Source organism: Helianthus annuus, chromosome 16, assembly GCF_002127325.2.
Source record: "Helianthus annuus cultivar XRQ/B chromosome 16, HanXRQr2.0-SUNRISE, whole genome shotgun sequence".
NCBI lineage: Eukaryota > Viridiplantae > Streptophyta > Magnoliopsida > Asterales > Asteraceae > Helianthus > Helianthus annuus.
Genome location: NC_035448.2, coordinates 75,445,601 through 75,468,226, shown reverse-complemented (window position 1 = coordinate 75,468,226; position 22,626 = coordinate 75,445,601).

Genomic DNA, 22,626 nt, shown 5'->3' with positions numbered 1-22,626 from the left:
GCTTTGAACCCAAGGCCTACTGCAAAATCATCAAGATTGAGTTGCACTGTAGGTTCAAATCGAGGCATCTCCTCGTGATCAGGCATCTTGGAATAGTTGTGATTCATTGGAGGAGGACATGATTTAAATCCTACTCCAGTGAATTTTTCATCCTTCTTTTTCTTTTGCACATCAATAATGTGATCTAAAACATAGCGGGAATTGGAATAACTTTCCAATTTCTGCTTGATTGTTTCACATTCACACTTTGCTGTGGCCAGCTCAACCATCTGTTTCTCAATTGTGTCAATTAAGTTGTTATTAGCATATTGTTTTCTTAAAACAGCCTTTTGAAGTTCAGAAACATCATGCTTAAGTGACTTAATTGTTTCTTTAAACTCTTTTTCATTTTTGGTTAAAAAGAAGTTAGCTTCAGATGCTTTAGCAAGATCCACAATCAATTGTTGATTGTGTTGCAGTGTAATTTCAAGCTTACTTTCCCTTTCTGCATAATCTAAGCATTTCGCACATTCAACAACAGCAGAAATAGAATCAGGTTTAGAATCACATACCTGACTGGAATCACTCTCAGGTGTTGGCTTTTCTGCATCAGAATTAATAACCTCCCTTGATGATTCACATTCAGATCCATTCTCGCTTGAACTTGAAGTTGTATCACCCTCAACTGAAGTTGAAACATCTTCATCTGAACTTCTGTCATGTTCAGAACTGTCATCATTTCCCGAGGATTCACCATTGCTTGCATCTTTGACAATTTCAGCATACAACGCCGATTTTGTCTGACTACTGTTCTTTGAATCAAGAGATGATGGTTCTACAGTAGAACGATGGTGTTGTAAACCAACTGGGGGTAATGGATTTCCATACAAGTCTGTGGTTGTAGCCGGCTTTACAGGAACTTGTATTGGATTACCAAAACAATCTGTTGTTATTTTCGGTTCACTTTGCCTTTGATTTGTAACAGATGCCCACTGATTTGCAGATATCATGGCAGTTGAACGTGGGGTAATAGCCTGCATCCAAGCATTCTTGAAATCTTGATCAGATTGAGAAGTAGATGATTGCGTATTAGATGAATACGGATTCAAAGACCATGCGGATGGATCCCATTGACCGTTTATTCCCATTTCTGCAGTAATTCGAGATGGTGTGGGAGATTCGGCCCTTGATGGAGATAAAATTTATACACGTGTATTTTCAACTGTCGAAGGATCAACCGAAAAATCACACGAAAGACAAACACCAAACCGGTCTCGAAAGATGATCTTTCGTAAGTTGATTTTCTAATCGTGGGCTTTTTCTAATCGTGGGCTTTGTGCACAACAACTAATCAAAAATTATTGGCTACTTGGGCTGTGCATTGGGCCGAACACAAAGCTTTAATTGAAGCACAAGGGCTGGGCTGTTGGCCCTTTTCTTCTTAATGGGGCGGTGCTTTGGGCCGTGATCACCAACCAAAATAAATGAACAAATGGTAGTGTCTTTGGGCGGTGCTTTAATGTGGATCCTTCGAATTTTACTATCTAATCCTTCGAATATGAAGTGGTCCTTGGGCGATGCAAAACTAATTGACCAACCAATTATATTTTGCGGTGCAAACAAACAATAAACAACAAATTTAATTAGTCACTTGGGGCGGTGCACAATCAAAAAGAATTAGTGGTCGATTTGGGCGGTGCACTACTAAACTTCAAAACTGATTTGGTCCTTTATATAAAATGGCGGTGCACAAATAATCCACTTGGGACGGTGAAAACAAGAACCAACAACACACAACCAATTTATTTAAAGACTTGGGGCGGCGCACAACAAGAACAAACAAACGAATTTTATTGGTCACTTGGGCGGTGAGTTTAATTCCTTGTGGGCGGTTCTGGGGGCCGTGAATACCAACAACAACCAACAAAAATTATTGGTCAATTTTGCGGTTGGGGCGGTGATTGGATATGCTCAATGATTTGTGAAAGTGGGCGGTTTCCTTTTTTTTTTTTTTTTTTTTTATTTGTGACGGTGCACGATATCCAACAAACAACAATAAGAAAGTTATTTATTTTCTTGTGGATGGTGATGCCTTGGGCCGCGGACACAACCAACCAATAAAACAACAAAGCTTATTGGATGTCTTGGGCGGTACCTTGTACGTGATCACAAACAAAAGTCAACAAAGCAACAGGTATTTGTTTTCTTGGGCAGTGGAATGGTCAGTGAACCTTGGGAGGTGCACCACTAACAACAAATATCTTAATCCTTCGAAGTTCAGCTTGATCCTTCGAAAAACAACAATTGATCTTTCGAGACAAAAAGGTGGTTGACCCTTCGAAACAGTTGATCTTTCGAACTATGAAGATATCTTTCGAAGTATGAAGATATCAAGAACTTCAAGAACAGCAGCAGGTAGTTTTCCAGATCTGACGAAAAACAACCCAAAATTTGAACAAAAACCCGGTTTTAAACAAGGTAAAGAGCCTTAGCTCTGATACCACTTGTAGGTCCCTCTCCGGAGGATGACGAACCTAAACCTTGTTATACAAACCCACTAGCGAGTGCGGAATCCAAGCTAGCAAGCAAACCGGGTTGAGACAAGCATAAACACAAGCACACAAGGATTCACCGATTAACACCACTGTATTAATACGAATGAAGGTTCCGGTTACAAGCACAATGTTTACAAATCTAACTTGCAAACTCTCTAGTGTGTGTGTGTGTGTTTTGATAGAATGCTCTCAACTCACTATGTGCATCTATCTCACAAGTCTCTCAAGTCCCTTGTCTTGTATCTTAACACAACACACTACATGGGTATTTATACCCACACACAGCAGGTCTGGTCAAAGGATTAGACAGACTGTCCGAAGGACTATCTGTCGACCACAATTTCCATCGAAGGATCCATATATACTTCGAAGGATAGCATATCCTTCGAAGTCCATCAGTATCCTTCGTGGTTTATCTTTCGAGCCAATCGAAGGATAGACATAATCCTTCGATTGCTCATCCTTCGACTCAGACACTTCACATAATATATTTCTAACTGTTGCGCCAGGTCAAACCAGGAGGACGGTTGACTTGGTCAACTTACAGGACTGACTAGGACATCGTTTACATATAGACCGAATACAGACAAAGTACAGACATAAGTGCATCAACAAACTCCCCCTTGGCTGTAGCTTTGTCTTTATTCTCTATAGGTGTAGACTCGTCTCGAACTTCGATGGTCTTTGGTCTTCGAGTTCTCGTTCCGTGAGTCGTGTCCACAAATATGTATCAACAGAACGTACCAGTAACGACATTGGGATCCTGGCGCGCTTCCCTTGCTTCGATATTGAAAACTCTTCCACGGGCTTGGTTCAATTCTGGGCAGTTCCTCTTAAAGTGCCCAATATCACCACAGTTAAAGCATCCTGGTCTTTGCCTGTTTCCACCTCCATTCCCAGCTTGATTTTTGTTGTTTCGGTTCGCATTACCAACTTGATTTGCGTTGTTGCCACGATTTCCATTCCCTCCATTGTTTCCTTGAGGGCGATTTCCATTTCCACCCCGATTATTGTTTCTATTTCCAAATCCTCCTTGGCCTCCCCGGCCAGCAATAGCCCAACAAGAATCCTTCGAGTGACCAGTTTTCCCACATGCTTCACATACTTTTAAACCACATCGGCCAGAATGGTGACGCTTGCAGGTGTTGCACTTGGGATGGGTGCCCATATATCCCTTTCCTTTCCTTCAAGTACCAGCTGTAACTTGAGCTGGCGTGCTTGACTCTCCTTTCTTATCAACCCCACTAGTGCCTTGTTTGAAGTTCGAGAACTTTCTTTTGTTACCCCCAGACGACTCGACATGAGTCTCTTTCTTCTTTGGCTCAACATCAGAAAACTTGTTTAGGCGGATAGCCTCCTCAGTGAGAGCCACGCTCAAATCAATTGCCTCAGTAATTGTTGCCGGCTTGGAAGAGGTCACCATACTTATGATTTGAGGAGCTAAACCACAAATGAAACGCTCAATCCGCTTGAACTCTGGAGTGACCATATAAGGTACCACATGAGATAAGTCGTGAAACCTTTGAACATACTCAGCGATTTTCGGACCTTCCATCTTCAGGTGCCAAAATTCAGTTTCCAACTTCTGAATTTCTGCACGAGAGCAATACTTTCGGCGCATGAGCTCTTTCAGCTCATTCCATGTCATTGCGTATGCAGCGGCTTCACCAAGAGTCTGCACTTGTAAATTCCACCAGGACAGGGTTCAGTCCAAGAATAGCCCGGAAATGTAGATAACTTGCTGGTCTGGAGCACACTTGCTCATGCGGAGAACTGAGTCTGTCTTCTCGGCCCAACGAACAAAAGCGACAGCACCTCCGGTGCCATCAAAGTTGACAGGTTTGCAGTCTAGGAACTGCTTGTAGGTGCACCCTGCATATACGTTACAACATATGAATGGCATTAGCATCCTTGCTAGAGATATCCAATTAGATCATGGTATGTCTCAATGACTTAGCATTACCATGAGGTGGATTGTTGTTGCCAGTATTGCCAGAATTACTTCCACTAGTCCCTCCTTGAGAGGCGGCGTACTGTGCGATGGCAGCAGCGATGACTTGCTGAAGCTCTGCCTCATTGGTAGGCATTTGCGTTTGACGTCTCGGCGGCATCTTCTAAACGATGTGTTCACGTGGGTCAGGCCATAGTAAAGCGTACGTATATAATGATAGTAATATTACATAATATCTCATGTTATAAATAGACCATTCACATAACATCCCATGTTACAATTATATCAATCACACAACATCCCATGTTATAAATATATTAATCACACAACATCCCATGTCATAAAGCATAAATAATCAATCAAACATCATATATGATGAGAATACTGCGATTGCATTGCCATAAATCGAGACCACATGGTAAAGTGTACAAGTACATAATAGTGTCATACAACATCAACGACTAAGGGCTACATCACCTCAGCCCAAAAATATATCAAATCAGTGTCAATACATCCCATATACAAAATCAACAAAAGTCAGGATCAGAATGCAGTCTCCAAAAAGCTATGCAGTCAGAGCAATTGCCGTCTTCTCACCAAAGTCCACCCGTGCTCTACAAGGTCGCCCTACACTGATGGCGGTGGAGGAGGGGGAAAATGGGAATAGAACAAACGACGCAAACGGAGCCAGTCCTCCTCCATGGCTCTCTGGGAACGCAACCAGGAAGCCATCTGCTGCTCCAGTGCCAAAAGGCGTGCAGCAGAGTCCGGTGACAACGGTCGAGGGGGTTGCGAAGTAGCAGGGTGGGTCTGACCCTGACAATGGCACAGCGGTGGCTGAGCTCTCTCGAGCTCCTGTATTAACTGTGTGAGTGCCTCCTGCTGGACAACAAACGACATAAGAATGTCCTCAATAGAATACCCCATATGAAAAGGATGGTAGGGGTCGGATGGTGGCATAATAGGTGGTGACGTCCAAAGGAATGGCTCACTCGCTGGGGTAAAAGGTGGCACAAAAAATGGTGGAACAGGGGGAATAGCCGAAGAGAACCGTGGTATAACTAGGACAGATGTCGGCACATGTCCAAAGGGATGAGCCAAGGAACCCTCTCCAGGTCGAGCTGGAGGTGTGAACTGAGCGAATGAAAAAGGGAAATCCATGTGACGTGCATCGGTGGTATGTGGGGGAAAAGGTGGGAGCTCATCATCAGCGTCAATCCACCCATTCTGGGTGTGCGCATAATGGGGATCAATACGGGTCGCGAATAGCGCATGATCGGGCTCCAAAGGAACAGGATCAGGAAGAGGAGCGACAATGACAGGCTCAGCGGGTACATCAGCGATGAGTGGGGCATCAGCCTGATCAGCAGCAACAACATGATCACCCTCCAATAGTGGAGCATCAACAGGGTGATCATCAACGGGTAGATCAGCAATCACAGGGTCAACAATGGGTATGCCAGCATGAATAGGGTCGTGCTCAAACACAGGGTCAGGAGCAGCTAACGGCTCGGGGGCCATGGCAGGCTCTGGGTCATCGAACTCCATCTCAAAATCTGCGTGGTCAGCAAACGCAGGGTCAACAGGGTCAACTGGGTCAACCGGGTCCTCTATAGGCTGATCCAAGTGTATAAACTCAATCTCCTGGTCCGGATCAAAGCCAGGTGGAAAGACAGGGTCGGAATCCTCATCAAGGTCGTGATCAAAGGCGTAGCTAGGGGCAGGGGCAGCGGATGATGCTCTATCGGGATCTGAGGCATGAGAATAGTGCTGCGCACCCTGAGTGTGCGACGATGCAGAGGCCACAGACTCGAAAGAGTCTGGGATGGGTGAATGAGTAGGTGACTCCTCAGCTGGAGCATCTGCGAGCAGCAAAAGACCACCGTCAGCTATAAGGGCCTCGCCCTCAATATCATCCTCCAGGGGCTCGTCATCAAACAAATCGACGTCGTCATCAGCATCGGCATCGAGGAGTATATCAAGAGCAGGATATGCGGCAAGAGGTATAGGGGCAGGGATCTCCACGAGCGGCAAATCCCCGGCAAAAGGGCCATCAGCGGGCTCGTCGACAACATCGGGTAGCGCGAAGGGCTGAAAATCATCCTCATCCGTGCTGGTAACATCCGAAGTGTGTACCTCATGCTCCGATGATACTCGGTCGTCTGATACGATGGGCATAGGACCCATAGTGTCCGACTCACCAGTGCCTGATGAATCCATGGTGTCTGTATCATAAACACAAATATGCACAAATAATCAATCATACAATCAGATAAACACCTTAGTCACCAATTAAGCAATCAAATAGTTCTCCAGTCCCACTAGCCTCCCAGCCTCCCAGACTGCTCTTCCTAGTCCCACTAGCCAATTCTCCCAGCCTCTCAGACTGCTCTTCCTAGTCCCACTAGCCAATTCTCCCAGCCTCTCAGACTGACTCCCTAGTCCCACTAGACAACTACCTCGGTCAACCAGACCGAGCCTCGGCCTCCCAGACCGAGCCTCAGCCTCCCAGACCGATCCTCAGCCTCCCAGACTGAGCCTATAAATAATAAATAAAGTGTGCTCAACATTTGTTTGTAAAAACGTTTTGGATCTGGACTTAAGTGGTATGCAGTGTAAAAATGTTTTCGTGAGAGCCCTAGTGATCAGAGTCTAGACTCGAGAAGGAATCCTAGTTCGCTATGATCAGAGCTCTGATACCAAGCTATCACACCCTGGCTTTGCGGAAGCGTGGTTAATCTGGTGTGACTTCTTAATACCATAGCTTAATCATAACAAAGCTATATGAAAATAAAACCATGCAAGATCATCCATTGATTTAAGTTTTAAAACATAAGTAACACAACATTGTCTTAAGGCGTTGACTCATGCAACGGAACTACCACCTGATAACATAAAAACATTGTTCAGAAGACACAAACATCAACATGATAAAAACGCAGTTTAAGGACTGTGACTCGTCCAGGTAAAAGTCACATCCCCTAAACTTGGATGACCTCGAAACTCTTATGCAGCGGGAAAACGTAGCATATCGCGCCAGATCTTTAGTTCCCTGAAATACATGTAAGTTGGAAAAATCAACAAAAATTGTTGAGGGAGTTCATGTGTAAGTGAGTAATAAAACCTTTGTATGTACAAAATCCTGGTATGTAGCAAATAAGGAAAAAGAGATCACCAATGGTTTGCAAGGCCATTGATATGTGTGAAGTGCAAGTAGGAAGACTCAAACCTAGCGGATTTGGTGTTGGGCACAAAGTCACCCCGAGGTCCGTTATGCTGGGCCTGGGGCTGGGCTCGCTACACCCAGATAGATCTACCGCTACTGTCCCTCGGTCCTACAATGAGGATTAATGGCCTCAAGTTGCGCCTACCCACTCACATGATCTAAGTAGTAACCCTCCTTACGCTAACCATACCATGTAAAAAGTATTCGTAATCATAGTAACATGTATTTCACCCCTACAGTTTAGGAAACTAAAAACAATTAAGAAAAAAGGGGGACATGAACTCACAGTGGTGCGTCTCTATCAAGAAAATCTCCTGATCAATCTGCTGTGCGACGACCTACACGTACTAACTTCTATTAGACGGACGACCGTGCCTTAGCTTAAGGTTTAAGTTTTTGGGGAAATAGTTAGACAACTATTTCGTGTTTACACTTAGTAAATATTTGGTAAATATTTTCCTTCCTAAGGATGAGGGTTTTAATACATGTGCGTTCGTATCATCTTCGAAATATATTATTAATTCTCACTTAAAATATATTCTAATTCTTACTCCAAAATATGAATATTTTTCCCAAAAATATTATATTTTAATCCTCATAATTTTCCAAAATAATATCCTTGTCAAAATACACATTCACTAGTATTTTTCCGAAAATACGTAAGTTACGTTTAAAGATCGGGTGGTATTAATAATACCGTTGTAACTTAAATAATTATTGTGAAGGCGTTTGCATTATTTTGGAGTCGTTAACATTCTGTGATATTATTTTTACTCTAAAAATAATATTTAGATAGTTTGCAAAATAATCACAAAAATTTACGCAAGTGTTATTATGAAAATATATATTCTAAATATATATTTTAGTAAGTTTTATTTTGTGAAAATCCCACCTCCGATACTTACTTATTTTGTAATAAAAATTCATGGCGAAATTTATATTTTTGGAAACAAGTTAAAAATACATTTAAAACACTTGTGGTGAAAATATTGCCAAGTGTCAGGTTTTTGTAAAAATTTCGCCAGAGTTTCCCCTGTAACTGGAGGTGGCCACGCTTTCAAGCGTATCATTTTCTTTTAAAATATCAAATCAACAATGTTCCCAACATTAACAAACAATATTCAAACCATCAAACTAGTCAAAATAGATATAAATCGCAAAAATACATGAACTTGTGGTTTGTCTAAAATATGTAGTAACTTTCATTACTTTTGATGGATCTTTGTATAAATTAATCCGGTTTCTTGAAAGCCTCGTTTTTAAAGAAGTTACATCTTTACAACTTCTTGTCAACATTTACAAAAATAGTTCTTTTGTCAAAACTTTGTGTTACACAAGTGTTTACACACTTGTGTGTTTACAAAAATCACTCTTGTTCATGTAAAACCCGGTTTTAGAAAACATGATTTCTTTTGACGCTTGGTTCTTTGAAAATACCACTTGTAGATCCGTAGATCTACTAGTTTAGCACACTATTTCATAAGAAAAATTGATTTTACACAAGTTCATGCTTAGTAAGTAGTAGTGTTCATCATTTAACCCTTTACATACTTAAACATACTCTAGGTCATGTTTCATGGACATGACTTAGCCGGGTTAGATGACGATCCGAGCTACTACTAACATAGATCAACACTAAATAATCACAACAAAACAAGTCTTACAAGTTTTACACAACTCTATAGCTTTTATCCAACATGTTTATCATCTTTGTAAACTTTTAGTATGTCATCTTGTTTGTTCATGATTTTTAACCGACAAAGTTTATTTTAACCACTTTAGAATAGATCAAGAAGGCGTTTAGAGTCACTTACCACTAGCTCGAGGCTAGGGAAGAAACTAGTCGAAAAACGAGTGGATAAAAGCAATGTAGCGAGGTCCTTCGCAATCCGAGTTCAACGAGCTTCCTTGTATGCGATCCTTAACCCTTGTAGATACTTGGAATAGCTTGATCAAGATCGAAAGGTGAGTGTGTGTGTGCTTGTGTCTTCGGCCGAACTCAAAGAGAGGGAGAGAGAGAGTTGTGAAACTTCTAAGTGTGGTGGAATGTTATGGTGGGTTAATAGGTTTACTTATAGACAAAACTTTCGAGATTAACCAATGGTTCTTATGTCAACTTGATATTAGACAAACATGATTAAAATAATCATGCAAGGACAAGGGTGTCACCATATGGTGACCGAATTCGGTTGGGGGGGGGGGGGTCTTATGGTTGGTTTCCAACTAAGAGGTAAGTATTAGTTAGATAATTAGGAGGTTAAACCATTTACTAGTATGTTATGCATTAAAGTGGGTGTTAAGGTATTCGGGGACCCTAACTGGCTCAGAAAAAGAAAAACAATGTTGATGGCAATATTTTATATTCCGGGTAAAGTCCGGTTGTTCGGTTGGATAGGGATCCGTTAAAGTGCTTAACAAAGCTTTAAAGTGTCGTTATTACTATTTTTAGTGACACAATTTATTCCTGACACTTTGGAAAGTGTCTAATATTATTTTTCTCATGTTTTGGCACTTTATTAGTTAGCTAAATGCTGAATTTTTGTTTTAAAGTGCTGAATTTTAACTTAAAGTATGTTTTAGGCACATCCGGTCACTGTAATTATCACCTAGTGACGCAGTTCAACAACCCTCATATCCCTACACTCTCTACTAGTGTAGTAAACTATCTCAGGCTCATACAGGCCTTAGAGGCAGTGTTTGCCTGATGCTGGCTATATCAGCATGTTAAAAAGGTTATCTGTTCATTGTGCTACTGTGCTTTTGTGCATCAAGGTTGTCACTAAAGTTCTGTATGTAAATAATGGAGTGACAGCAAATAAGGTATGATGCAAGTATGTACATGCATCAGTATTCAGGTAGCAGTTTATCCATAATTTCAATCAAGCACAGTAATGAAGCAGTAATTAAATATTAATTAAGTCGTACGGATACCTGATTTGGTGAGGGTTGTCACATTCTCCCCCCGTTAGAAAAATTTCGTCCCGAAATTTTAAGTTCTGCTTCTAGATGCAGGGTTCTTGGGAAATAAGTGGGGGTATTTTTCTTTCATTCGGTCCTCACGCTCCCAGGTGTATTCAGGACCATGTCTGGCATTCCAACGAACCTTGACGAGCTTGACACTGCTCCGGCGCGTTTTGTTCACTTTCCAATCTGTAACCTCAACCGGTTCTTCCACAAAATGGAGCGTGTCGTCAACATGAATCTCGTCGGTGGGAATGACAACGGTATCTTGAGTTGGACTTTTCTTCAAATTTGATACATGAAATGTATCGTGAACACCATTCAGTTCAGCAGGTAAATCCAACTTGTATGCTACTAACCCAATTCTTTCCAAAATTCTGAACGGACCAATATACCGCGGATTCAACTTTCCACGCTTCCCGAAGCGTGCCACACCCTTCCAGGGTGATACCTTTAACAATACCATATCACCTACCTCGAACTCTAGAGGTTTCCTTCTTCGATCCGCATAATATTTCTGGCGATCGCGGGCCGCCTTGATGCGATCCCGGATCTGTGCAATCTTATCTGTGGTTTCCTGTACCACATCAGGACCAACCAATTGTCTATCACCTGCATCAGACCAACAAAGCGGTGATCTGCACTTGCGGCCATATAGAGCTTCAAATGGCGCGGCACCAATACTGGTGTTGTAGCTGTTGTTGTATGAAAATTCGACCAATGGCAAATGCTTATCCCAGCTACCGCCCAAGTCCATAACACATGCTCTCAGCATATCTTCCAAAGTCTGTATCGTCCGCTCGCTTTGTCCATCGGTCTGTGGGTGAAATGCAGTGCTCAAATTCAATTGCGAGCCAAAAGCTTCTTGGAAGGATTGCCAAATCCTTGATACGAACCTTCCGTCTCTATCCGAGATGATTGAGAGAAGTACTCCATGGCGCGTAACGATTTCTCTCATGTAAATTTCAGCCAACTTGCTCGTATTATCCTTCTCCCTGATAGGTAAGAAGTGCGCAGACTTCGTTAATCGGTCCACTATTATCCAAATAGTGTCATGACCTTTTGGCGTTCTTGGCAACTTTGTATTAAAATCCATGGAGATTTGTTCCCATTTCCACTTGGGAATCTCAGGTTGTTGCAGAAGTCCTGAAGGCTTCTGGTAGTCCGCTTTCACTTTAGCGCACGTTAAACACTTGCTCACATAAACAGCAACATCGCCTTTCATCCTAGGCCACCAATAGTAATCCTTAAGATCCTGGTACATCTTATCCGCTCCTGGATGGATAGAGTACCGTGATTTGTGAGCTTCATCAAAAATAACTTTCCTCAAACCTCCAAACAGAGGAACCCAAATCCTTTTCATGAAACATAACGTTCCTTCCTCGTTTGGCACTAATTGCTTCTCCATCCCACGGAGATATTCTTCTTCAAGGTTTCCTTCCTTAAGAGCTTCTTTCTGCACGGCACGAATGCGCAAGGAAAGATCGGTTTGGATAATCATCTCTAAAGCCCTAACCCTTATGGGCTTGATCCTTTATTTTCGACTTAGGGCATCGGCGACCACATTCGCCTTCCCTGGATGGTACTTTATCTCGCAGTCGTAGTCGTTCAACAATTCGGATCAAACTATCACAACGCACCGCGTGAGTAAAATGTGTGTGCATAAGATCCTCGTAGACATTCCCGATTTCAAGACACTCTTTGTTGAAACGGATGATAAACTCGTCTAAACCTTTGTTCTCCCTTCTCCATATGTTCATGACTTCAGACGAGTCACGCTTGTGACATTTCTGTTGACTGAAGTGAGAAAGGAATTTCTGCTGGAAAGCTGGTCATAGTTTTAATTTACCCATGAGGAGGCTGTCAAACCATACGCGAGTTGCTCCCGTCAAGCTTTGCATAAACAGATGGCACCACATGGGCATGGTCCATCCCCCTACTACGCCGACACTTGTAAAAAGTTGAACATGGTCATCAGAATCAGTTAAACCATTAAACTTACCAACGGTTTGTGGAAGCTTAGCCTTCTCTAGAGGTACTAGAGCACTTTCACGAATAAACTTTGATTGCTCTGCTGCTGCTGCTGCTACTACTAGTCTGCAAACCAGACTGAAATCATGCTCGGCCGACGGGTTATACGTTGTGTGCGCTCGGGGCCTGTACGACTGATGATTGTTGGGAAGACGGCTAAAAACTGAAGAACTGTCGCCTTCATGGTATGACGGGTCTGACTCACCAGTGCGAGTGGCCCACTCATCGTTCATATTGTACGGCCCTAGCCGGTTACTTATCGGAGTTCGCCTATGAGATTAAATGTGTTGGCTTTCTTGATATTTCCTTATGTCCATGCACGTGTCGCGCGTGGTATGGACACTTTGTCGCCTTGGCGATGGCGACCTCTGGTGCTGGTATCTACTTGTATGCTCAGAAGGGACATGAGACGGCGCTCGCTCACGATAAAGAGAGTTGTAATCCAGTCGTCTTAGCATCAATGTTGCCACTGGAATTTGTTGTGCTTGTATTCGGTTTACCCTTGCTGCGCACACATATGCGCGTACATAGCATTTAACGTAGCTTACCTTTTTATGAACTAAGAAGCGGGAGTCTCCCCCTTCTGGTAATAATGATGCTAGTGTCGCCAATGGCCTCGCGCAATGGCTTGTTGGGGTCATGTTAGGAGTGGGACGACTCCCACTCGCGTGCATGCCGTCAACCTCTGTTTACTCACCTTTGACGTACTCGTCAGTCAGGTGATTTTGGACGTGCACGTTTGTAACATATTCCATTTTTTTCGTATAACAGTTATAGGTTGTTTAAATTTATTAACCATTAGTAACTAGTTTTATTTTTAATATAATTTTTCGACCCATATAGTTTTAAAAACTACTTTATATATATTTGGTTGGAATGTTATATTAATTAATTGGCTTATATATGTGTGACACTTCTATTTTCTATATTAAAATAAAGTATATAAAAGTTATATTATTAAATGGGTAGATTACGGGTAAGTTGACTGTTAGAAATATGAAGTACCTATACGGGCCTAGGAACCGTTTAATAATTAAATTATAAAAATACATTATATTTGAACCTACTCCATTTTTAATGAAACTTGGTTCAAAATGTAGATAAGATTATTCTCGTTCTAAAGACATATTCATTGTTTTATAAAATATTATATTTTAGAAGTTATACGCGTCTAATGAGTGAAGTAGTTGAATAAATTATAATAAATAAAATAATATAAAAATCAAAACCCAAACTAATCTTTCAAATGTAATGTGTAGTAACGTGTCCCAACAAAAATCAAAACTAAAACCAACATTTACATCATATATACATGTATGGATATATTAGGATACGTGTATCATTTCTTTTCAAACGTAGTTTCTAAGTTTTACACTATAAATATGAACAAGCTCACCTCTTCTGATCGGTCTCGCATTCTCCCTCTTTTTCTTTCTAAAAATTCTAAATTTTATTTTTATACCTATAATACTTTAAAGCCCTGCCCCGTTTTAAGTGTTTTAACTCCCGATCACCGCTATCCTTTCTGATGGATCTGGAGCCCCATAACGCATGTCAAGGCTTTGCCCGACTAAGTTCGTTGGTGTTCGGTCTCGTGACATAGGGATAAGGTTGAATTAGGGGTACTATACTTAACACGAGTGCATTATATATTTATTAAAATAGCTCAGAAGTTATACCCAAGATTCTACCAGGAGGCTTTCTAGTTAAACCCTAAAGTTACAAAGTGAGTCCATTCTCTTTTCTCACAGTTTTATCACCTTTTTGTGATACAGTTATATTTAAAAATATTTTCTAAAAACCTATATGTTTATCAGTTATACTTACAGTGATTAAGTTTTTGTATTCTACAATAGCTGCCAGTATTTAGGGGTTATACTTTACTTGACCCTCGTTACTATTGGCCAAAAAGTTAGCCAGTAGCATGACCACAAGCACAGGGGAATTGTGCCCCAGTAGCCATAGCCTATAACTAGTATTATTTTTACATTACTAATAAATTTAATGTATGATTAAAATAAATCTAAATAGTTTGTATATAAAATAGAGCTTTATTAATCATTATTAAAATATATTAGTTATATTAAAGAAAATATAACTAATAAACATATTAAAATAATTTTTGGCTCATGTTAAGACATATTATAATAGAACTATATATATTTTAATAGTCATATTCTTTGAATATGCTATTGAAATATATATAAAATTCTTTCCAACGTATGTGTTATTCCATTTAGATGTTCTTTAATATAACTTTTAATATGTATTCTTTTATATCAGGGTTTAATGTTACAATTTAATACGTATTAAATAATTAGAGAACCACTATTAAAAGATTATATAATTAGAGAACCACTATATTAAGATTATGTATATAAGGTACCACTTGATACCATTAATATATTAGGTACCATTTTTATAATATATTAATTATATTATATGTGTTATTTTTGTATATATGCTTTTGTAGCCAGTCTTGATACAGGGAATATTACATATATTTTCTTTATATAGGTGCATATAAAGTGAATATATATATATATATATATATATATATATATATATATATATATATATATATATAAAGTAAATATTACATACAATAAGCATGGGACTAAAACTTCAATAGCCATAACCCCTATTTAATCTATTACTATACATGTATAGTTGGGTTATGTATTCAGCAGCTACTACCGATATGTGAAGTTTGGTATACATTATTTGATAAGAGTCACTAGTTGAGAGAATGATCAATAGTGACATGACCAAAGACACTAGTTGAGAGAATGATCAACAGTGTTATAACCAGAGTCACTAGTTGAAAGAATGATCAACAGTGATATGACCACAATTACTAGTTAAGAGAATGATCAACAGTAATATGACCCGAGTCACTAGTTGAAAGAATGATCAACAGTGATATGACCACAATTACTAGTTGAGAGAATGATCAACAGTAATATGACCCGAGTAACTAGTTGAAAGAATGATCAATAGTGATATGACCACAATTACTAGTTGAGAGAATGATCAACAGTAATATAACTCGAGTCACTAGTTGAAAGAATGATCAACAGTGATTTGACCACCGTCATAGGAATCGCCTAGTGACCAATATAATAATAAAGATATACTATGTATCTAGTACTTGATAAATTCACTATTTGACAAAAGTGAGCCAATGAGTGATATGACCACTGTCACATCGGAACTGCCACCATGTGACAAATACTGATTGAGTTTTGGGTAAATATAAACAAATATAAACACTCTTAATACTGTAAAGTATAACAACATATTTTATAAAAATGGGATAAACTCGCCAGTATTTATTACTGATAAAATGTTTTCAAAACACGTTTCAGGTAACTTGCTATAAAGATAATAGAAGCCAGCTATGGAGCACTGAAGGCTTAAATAAAGTGGCTATAAACACCTGAATAAAAGAAGAAAATTATGTTTTATTTATTTGGGTTTATCCCTATAAAAAGAATTGAATTGAATATGTGTTTGAGCTCATTTATTTAATATTAAAAGTTCGGTGTTTTATAAACTCTGAAATTATTTACTAACTACGATCCTGAAGACAAAAATTTTCCGCTGCGTAATTAATAAACACCAATACCATCTGGCTGGCTCACAGCACCCGCTCCCAGGGAGGGGTCGGGGGCCGTGACAGAAGGTGGTATCAGAGCCACTTGTTTAAGCTATTTAGGTGTTCTTTTAATACCTAAACTTAAACAATAAAGTTAGAAAATTTATACAAAGTAACCTATGTGTTATTTTTGTAGATTTAAATATATGTATATATATATATGTGTGTGTGTGTGTATGCATATGATTCTTGAAAGTATTACTTTGATTTAATTATTCTGTGATGTTAATAATTGAAAATGTTTGTAATTCAGATGTCGAATGAAGTATCACATAATCCAGAAGTTCATGCTAATAATGAAAATCCTTTGGATAAAAATGCTATGGAAAATATAATAGCCCAAGGAATAGCTAATGCTATACTTTTAATAATTAAAGCTGTTAAAAACCCCATTTCCCAAGAAAATGAAGGCGATGACTCTCGGGTGTACCTACAAAGAATTTCTAGCTTGTAAACCAAATGAGTTCGCCGGCAGTGAAGGAGCCACGACTGCTCTGCGATGGTTGGAAAAGACGGAAGTTGTTCTTAAAATCAGCAAATGTGCCGAAGAAGATAAGGTGATGTATGCGTCCAACCTCTTTAAGGAAGAAGCCTTAGAATGGTGGAATACAATTCTTCAGGCAAAAGGAAGTAATATAGCTTATGCCATGAACTGGGAAAAATTCAAGTAAATGGCAGAAAGGAAATTTTGCCCCCCTTATGAAAAGGAACGAATGGCTAACAAGTTCCTAAATCATAAAATGGTAGATGTGAATTGTCGTGAATATACGACAACGTTCTTCGAATACGCAAGAATGGTACCCACTCTAGCTTCGCCAGAACCCGTACTAATTTCTCGTTATATCTGGGGATTAGTGAGCGAAATCCGAGACATGGTCAAAGCCGCTAGACCACAGACTATTGAAGAAACAGTTGAACTAGCTATCATCCTGACAGATGGACTAATCCGCACAAGAGAAGAAAACAAGAAGAAGGAGTTAGCCCAGAAAATTTCCCAAGAATTCAAGAAGAAAGAAACTGAACCGTCATTGAAGCAACCTACCTGCAGAAGCTGTGACAAAAAGCATTCAGGAAGATGTCGTTTTAGGAGAACGCCCTACTGTGACTTCTGCAAGATGACTGGGCATATAGAGAAAGAGTGTAGAAGGAAAACTAATATTTGTTTCAATTGCGGAGAAAGGGGACACATCAAACCATATTGCCCGAAACTGAACAAAGCACTCGACAACAAGACAAAAACAACAGACGGAGCTAAGAAGAATGCGCGAGCATTCGTACTTACTACACAAGAAGCAGAAATGATTCCACACGTAATCACTGATATGTAATCTCTTAGTTAAGTTATTATTTGACCGTAGTATAAATAAAAGTTTATAAATAAATTCATCCTTTGAAGTACTTCATCTGTTCAAAACCATAACAGACTTGTTTGGTCTTCCCTTTCATTGAATCCTATTTTTGGTTACGACACCTTGTGGTGGCGTTTTCTTTAATTTGAAGCTTGCACTAATCTCATTTTCATAGCTGATGTATGGATTTATTTATTCAATTTCTGTTGGTTCATTATCTTAAACAGTCTTAATACAATTATGTGTTAAGATAAGAGTACACAAATTCGTATTATATTCCGGTGTACCTCTAAAGATTCTTTCATCATTGATCGAAAATTCTATGATATTCATTTGGTCTTTCATTTGAAAATCCTGTCATATTTATTTGAAATAACTATCCCAATTTACTTCATTAAAAATTTTACTTGATTACAAACACGGTGAATTTGTTTGGTCACCATAATTATTGAGCTATTTCAATCATTTCGACACCTTGCGGCGTCTATATAAACTTGTACTTGAGCTAATCATAATCATACGAATCATTCAAAACCACGCATGTCTCTCCTTTGATTCATCATTGTTAGTGCATCACGTCTATTGACTTCGTCTTGTATCATGTAATAGGATAGGTTAAGATAATCAGTGCACGAGGTTCGAGAATCGAAGTTTAGAGGTTAAGGTGCTGATTCCGCTTGAAATGGACCAAGATCATTTGGAGCGAAATCAGAAACTCCTGATTCCGCCCGAAATGACTTAGGTTCATTTGGAGCGAAATCAGAAAGTTCTGTTTTCGCCCGAAAGTGTCCCTTGGTCGTTTGGAGCGAAATTAACCCACCTATATATAGTGCACTGTTCATTTCATTTGGGACGCGACTTCCGGATCTGTAACGAAGTGCTGCCAAAATCTGTTCAGGTTGTAAACAGTGTTAAAAGCAATATAAGTGACAGATATTATTGTATCAAACTGTTTCCACGTCCGTTTCACTGATTCCGCCTTTGATACAAATATAAAGCTCTTCTGAACGACTCAGTCGGGTCATACAACGATCCTACAAGTGGTATCAGAGCACAGGAAGAAGAGTTTAACTTGATATCATCTTTATTCTGACTTCTACACCTTCTTTTTCAATCTGGACAAGTTCCTATGGTCAAAATGGAATGAAACTTTCACCGAATGTGTATAACAGTGTAATAACAAAGCCTTGAAAGTTTGGGACCAAAATACGGACTAAAAATGACAAAAATTGGACAGAAACCTGATTTCGCTCGAACGAACATGTTTTAATTCCGCTCGAAACAGTGATTTCGCTCGAAATACATGTCTGATTTCGCTCGAATTGTCAATCATCTGATTTCGCTCCAAAGGATTGACATCTGATTCCGCTCGAGAATTAACCTGATTTCGCTCCTAAACATCAAGTTCTAATTTCGCTCCAATGTGTCCAAGACTGATTTCGCTCCAAGTTGCAAAAGACTGATTTCGCTCCAAGTTGCAAAATTTCTTATTTCGCTCCAAAAGTGAAATTTCGTGTTGAGATCATTTCACGTTCACCGAGTGTCGGTCTGTTTCAGTTTATTTGATATTGTCTATACTGATTGTGTTTGTTTGATTGTCTTTCAGGTTTACATTATGGCTGAGGAATTCTACAACACGTTTTTCAACGCATTCACATCTGAATCGTCCGAGATTACAAATGTCACATCAAAGACCATCACGAAGGCGATCAATGAGAACATCAAGCATGATAATTTTTACGGAACACACTCAAAGCCACCAACTCTGGAGAGCATTGAGGATTATACATGGTGGAAAGAACGGTTTATCAATTGGGCGAAAGCGTATGCCCATGAAAGCTGGTTCTGTTTAGAGTTTGGTTACGCACGACCAAAAAATGATAAAGGCGAAGAACTTCCATTCAAGAAGTTACCAAAAGATGACAAAGCAGAATACGCAGCTGAACAGAGAATGATTGCTTTGATCCAGACAGCAATCAGAAATGATATATTTGCCCTGCTTACTCATGATGGGTCGTCAAAATCAGTCTGGGAAGCTTTACGAGTTAAAGCTGACGGGGTAAACAGATTAGAAAGAACAAAATTGCTTTACTTAAAAAAGAATTTGATCTATTTGATAGTCTAAAAGGAGAGACAGTGAGACAAATGATTGAGAGATTCTGTCATCTTAAAATTGAACTTGAGAGATTTGAGATAGTAAAAACAAGAGAAGAACTTATAGACAAAGTGATTGAAGCGTTACCACGAGCTGATCAGTGGCAAACGTTTGTTTTTATTTTGAAAAATGATGCTTTATATGATACGATCTCTCTTGATAAATTGTTTGAAAAGATTGAAACTCACGAGCTTGAATTGCAGAAACAGAACAAGATGAGCAGTTCTTCACATTAACAAAATGTTGGCTTGTACTACAAAGGAAATTTACCTTCAGAGAAAGGTGTGGGTTCACCCAAGACAGCATTCAGTGGTGAGAGAACAAAAGAACCTGAAAAGAGCTCATCAAGTTATGATCCGGGTTATCATTCATCGGCTTCAAAAGCTAGTTCTGAAGATGCAGAGGAGATATTGTGCAACATTGCTCTCAAACTGAAGAATTCTCCTGCAATGAGCATTAATGCAGCTAAGCAGCAAATGAGTTTTCTTGCATCTGTTCTGGAATCATATGAAGGTCTTGTAGATGGCAAAATTGGAAACTCCGAATTGACCAAAGAAGACTATGACCAGATTGATCCAGAAGAGATGGAGCTCATAGACATCCGTTGGTGTTTAGCTAGTTGCATCCGAAGAGCACAGAGGTATATGGAAATTACTGGGAAACAATCTCTTGGAGGAGCTTCAACGAAGCTTGGATTTGACAAATCTAAAGTGACCTGCTTCAGATGCAAGCAAAAGGGTCATTTCAAAAGAGAATGCAGAAACTCTGAAGTTGCTGAAGGAAATGAACGTCCTTTCAACGATGAATATTATCGAAAGGCGATCTACCACCGAAACAGAGAAGAGCCAAAGTTGATTGAAGATAAACCAAGAGAAAATCAAGAGCTTATGCTGTAATTCATGATGATGAAGGTTTTGATTGGTCCGAAATTTGTCCAGAAGAAGATGGTTTGGAGAATGTTTGAAAAACAGCTCATGGGAGAGCTATGACAGAGGAAAGAAAGTTTGTTTTTGTTGATGAGATTCAAGATGAAAACAAAGATAAAGACACTGCTGAAATCCGTGAAGAGAAGGTCAAAGAGAAAACTCGAGAAGAGATTTTAAGTGAGAAGACTTACAGAGAAAGAAACGTTGTTTACAACAGAATGGATGACATGCGGGAAGAGTATGAAAGTGCTGTCAGCAACAGAAGATGGGATAAGAAGAGAGAGTATTACTACGACAGAGAAGGAGAACCGGTTGTTCCAAAGAAAGACATAATCTTTGATGATGTTCTTCTCATAATTCCTTTGAGAGCCGAATACTATAGTAATGTGATGAAAGATGACACATATGCTAAAAGGCGTGAAAAGGAGATTAGATATGCAATGACATCATGTCTAAGAAAAAGGGATGAAGAGAGAATGAAGAAAAATGTTGAAGAGATGGTGAACAATCTGAAGAAGGTTGCTGAAGAGGTTAACACAGAAGTTGTTGAAGTGGAGGTTGTGAAGGAAATCAGAAATGAAAAAGTAAAGAAAGATGTTACTGAAGAACACCAGACTGAAGAAGAGGTGAAGAAAGAAGAAGAAGAAAAGAAGAATGAGAATTTGAAAGCTGGTGATGCTGGTAATGAAGTCAGTGTTGTGTTAGTGCAATAACGTCTGTAGCTTCCGTCAACATGTAGTCATATTTTGTATAGTTGTGTATATGTTTTGTATGTTTGTATGTAAAGCAGGACAGGATACGGTGAAGTTTTTTGTTAAGTGCTAATGCTGCCAGCCGATCGGTTAGCCCAGCCGATCGGACAGCTCGGCCGATCGAGTAGGCTGTTCGATCGGTTAGCATTGTCAGCCGATCGGCTAGCCCAGCCGATCGGCCAGCACTCTCTTATTCTGTCCTTGCCTATAAATAGCTGCTTGGTCAGTTTATTTAGAACCTTTTGACACTTTCACTTTCGAGTAACCTTTTGTAAGTCTTTCTTTCTGGTTCCTGTACATTTTCACATCATTCAATAGAATATCAGACGGTGATTCAGAGTAGAATGTTGTCTTTGTATATCTGCTATGTGATTACATGAATTCCGCGCATTAATCACTTACGATTCAACTATGTTTTCGAACAAGAAGATCCCATCCGAGGGACCAACAAGTGGTATCAGAGCGTTAGGAAGCTGAATCGAGACCTACAAAGACGAATTCACCGGAATTTGAGCTGTTCTTATTGATTCAGAGACGAATTCACCGGAATTCAGGCCGTGTTTGTTGTTTCAGAGACAAATTTCGCCGGAAATTTGTTATATCTACCGATTCAACTCAAATTTCACTGGAAATTTGACCAATTCTTCTATTCTCTTCTCAGATCTAGCTTTATTTTTCACTTTTACATCTTAAAATCGGAAAAACTTAAAATTCAGAGTGATTTTACGGTTAAAATTTAACAAAACTGCTATAGATCGATTCGCAATCATTAGAATTACAATCCTACAAATTTTCATAATCAGATTCAACCTAAAACTTGTTCAAATTGATCAAAATCTATGGAAAACTGTTCATGTTTGCTGATGTCAGCAGGTCGAACGACCTAGCCGATTCATATACTTGCTGACGTCATCATTCTGTTTGCATAACCGTTCAGATATTTTCAGTTAGATAGCGTTAGCCGATCGAACAAGCAAATCGATCGGACAGCATTGTTGCTAGCCGATCGAATACACCACTCGATCGAATAGAAATTGTACTGTTTGCACATTTTCGTCTGTCAGCCGATCGAACGAGCCATTC